Raw genomic sequence first — 3,759 nt, forward strand, 5'->3', positions numbered from 1 at the left:
TGTTTGGGTATTCGTGTAGGAGTTCGTAAAGTCTCTATGGCTTGCTGGTAGACCAGTGCCCGAGGATCTCCCCATCCATCTCACACTTAGTTCTAACTCTAGTCATATAGCTTGTATGATCATTAACTGTTCTTTGCACGGTTATAGTTGACCATACCGGCTCCATGTAGGAACATTCTTTTATTCTTTCTTTTCATTTTATCCTTATGGCTAGCCCAGATGTGTGTCCACTATCCTTGAAATACTGTTTTTACCCCTGTCATGAACTATCGGTCCACTATGCAAGTATGTAATCTTGTTCATGCTCATGCTAGACTCTTATACCTTGTCCTCCATTGGGAAAATATAAATACTATTGGGTGAAATGTTACAACGATAGATCCATGCGCTTGTGGATATTTTCTACAATTGTTAGCAACTATTGTAGTTGGTGTTTGTTGGCGGCGTCGCTATGGTTAACTCAGTCTTAGTGATGGTGTTTAGAAATGCCAATAGACATTTCTAGCGCCGTTGCTGAGGATGGACTTAAAACCTCCACACTTGGTGATTGCGCTAAAAAATGCCAATAGCGGCCTATGCGCAGGTAGTCTTTCTGGTCTTTCGACTCCATTGTACCTATCTTGTTTTTGTTGTGATCGTTTGATCGCTCTTCTTCTCTATAGGGGTTGATGAAGATTTCGGTGGAGAAGTCTCGGTTCTTGCATCTTGCCTATTAGGTGCATGTAGGGGGTGCCATCGACCACGGCCATCTGGATGCAGCGGAGGCCAAGGCGCGATGCTTGCATGGGGAGTTGGAAGCTTCCCAGAGGTTGAGGGATGAACTAACCTAGCAGGAGGCACATGCTCGGTCCTAGATCGAGGCTCTAACATCCCAGATGGCCGACCTCAAGGACATGATGGCTTCCCAAGAGATAGAGCTCATCTCAGTTGGCGTCGCTCGGGACATGGCCGAGCAGGGGCGTCAGCACCTCGAAGCTGAATGCCAGAAACTATGCTCCACCTGTAGCGGTGAGTCTTTGTCGACTCTGCATTATGTCTATGTTTTGCCATCCCGTTTGGTCATGAACCAGCTATTTCTTTACAGGGTTGCACACAAGGGTGCTCTTGGATCAAGAGGAGAAGGCGACCGAGAGCCAGAAGGTGCTAGAGATGGACACTCGGCTGGTAGAGCTAACCTCCCTTGGATGGGCTCTTTGCGACATCGTGCTCGGTGCTAGCCAAGGGAATGCCCAGCTGATGCCTCATCTTGACGAGGCCCGCCTCCATGTGGATTCCCTAATTTCTGTGGGAGTTCATCGCGTTGCTCTCGCTGCCCTAACGTCGGATGGCTCGTACTATGGTGGCGTCGATTTTGATGATGTTGGATGAGGATGTGCGCTAGGGAGGTCCGAGAGTGATGCCCTCGCCATTGGTAGCACCGCTGCTCGATGTGCGGAGGTCCTCGCGAGCAAGATATTGGTTGCCAGCATTCGTCGCCAGTGCTAGTCTTCCAGCGTGTGAATTTTTTATGTGGATGTCTGGTATTGTATTGATGATCTAGCTATGATGAACATGTTTATGTGTTTTATGTATGTATGGCATATGATCGGCGCATTCGCTTTGTCATGTTGCTGTTTCCTCACTCTCTTCTAGTTCGAGCTAGGAATGTACACCATCCTCCTTAGTCCTGTGCATGTGGGTGTGTGTTTTAGCCTAGGAGCTAGCCTGCGGGGCTACAGAAGCACATGACCTGATCGCGCAACGAGACGTCGGGGAAAGGTCGTAGATTCGGTGCGATGCAAGAAGAAAACGAGCGAGCGGCTAGAGTTCCCTTTCTTTTTGTTCCCCACTCCTTGAGCAAACGAGTTCCCCGTTTTCTTTCAGACTCGTGCATGGGTGTCTAACCATACTCGTGAACTAGCCCATGAGGCTTAGCTAGGGGGACTATGTGTTTGGGTCACTGATTCATCATGATTTGAGGCGCGATTAGAAAGAGCTCAAACAAGTGAGTCACCGGGATGATAACAAGCAGTGCTACGCTGTGGATCATGTATATGTGACTATGTGTACTACCCCCGCGAGTTAACCATGTTTGGCTACTAATGCGAGCCAGGTCAAATTGCTCGGGGGTTCAAGCATTGCTGGGACGAAGTGTGTGGACATCATGCTATCTAGTTTGCTCTATGGGTTGGCCCTCACTTTGTACACCTATTGGCGGGCTTGTATGTGTAAGTGGACGTGCTTGGGTAGAGAGGCTAAGGTCAAGGTGGATGTGACTGACCGATGTACCGGAAGCTGTGTGAACCTGGCTATCATGGCTCGGGGCACGGCAAGCCCCCGAGCGTCTACTCGTGGCGGAGTTGTTGTGGTCCCTTGGCCATGAGATGGGGAGGGCGCTTCTTTATCGCTTGGAGTGGTCATAGCTAATGTGGGCTAACCTCTTGAGCGGCTTGGGGTTGACCTTTGCTAGCTGGGCATCCTCGGTGGGCTCACGAGCCCCCAAGGATGATCCCTTCATGTTTGGCCTATTGTAGCTTCTGTCCAGGAAGGCTTGCACATTTTGGTGCTTGAGCCTTCGTGGCGCGATGACATCACGGTCATTGTGTCTCTGCTTTTGGGTGTGGCTGCTGCTCTCGATGAAGAGCTGGCGTGACCTGTCACTTCGGAAGTAGGTTCTGAGGGCAACGCAGTTCGGTTCACTCGGCGCGGCGTGTGGTGCCCTCAAGGAGCCCGCTTCTCGGATGCATGTGCCTCTAAGTGAGAACTAACAGTTCGCTAAGGTGTGACGGATGGTTTGTTTGTCCTATGGGACTGGGCCCTTGTTCCAGGTTTGGCCTTGTGAGGCGTGGCGCCAGGTAGCCACCTGATCACCAACGACAACGCTATGTGGTGGCGGGCGATTTCATCTCTCATGTATGCCCTGACATGTTGTGTTCCGCTAGTGGCGAGGACGTTGATCGGGGCATACTTCCATTGCCAGACCTAGGCTTCCCACATGGTCGGCCTAGATAGGGTAGAAGCTAGTGATGGCCATTAACCCATTGGTGTGGATAGTTTTGTGGTTCCCCCAAAAAGATGTGGCCGGTCAAGGCCATTCCCTAGGTGAACTCGTCTTGAGCCATGGGTCTTTGGCTTCCTAGGTGGAAGATTTGGCCATGGCTAGTGATGAGAGAGGGTACTGGCCCCCATATGTAGGTGAACTCTATGATGCTGCCACTGAGGTTAGTTTAGAGAGTGTGTCCGCCGTAGACCGCGAGGTCTGGGGCATTGCTGAAGGCGGATGCAGGCGCTGGCCCTCCGACGCCGGTGAACTCGTAGTTTTTGTGGTGGATGTGGACGCCGTGGGCCATTCCACAAGCGAGTCCACCATTGGTGCGAGGAGCCATCGCTTCTTTCTTAACAAATAAGAGTGCGCAACTGTCCCCTACCTGGCGCGCCAACTGTCAGTGTTTTGTAAATCAGACTATTGAACTTATACGATTGCCGCGCTGCTCTAGTAAGATGATTGTAGCATCCAAAAGATACGAGAATTTATACTGATTTAGGCTAGAGCCCTATTTCCAATCTCAGAGATGATAGAGTGTGTGTTCCTCACTTGAATGCTCTAAAGTTCTTACAATGGAGGGTGCAAGAATGGTGGAAGAGGTAGGAGAGCTAAAGCTAAGAGATGAACTGCTTGAAGAGGAGCTTCAAGAGTCAGGAGGTGTCTAAGATTTAAGATGGAGGGAAAGATGCCCTGGCTGCACTTATATAGAGTTCAAGGCTAGGGCATGTACAAAG

Source organism: Miscanthus floridulus, chromosome 7, assembly GCF_019320115.1.
Source record: "Miscanthus floridulus cultivar M001 chromosome 7, ASM1932011v1, whole genome shotgun sequence".
Taxonomy (NCBI): Eukaryota; Viridiplantae; Streptophyta; class Magnoliopsida; order Poales; family Poaceae; genus Miscanthus; species Miscanthus floridulus.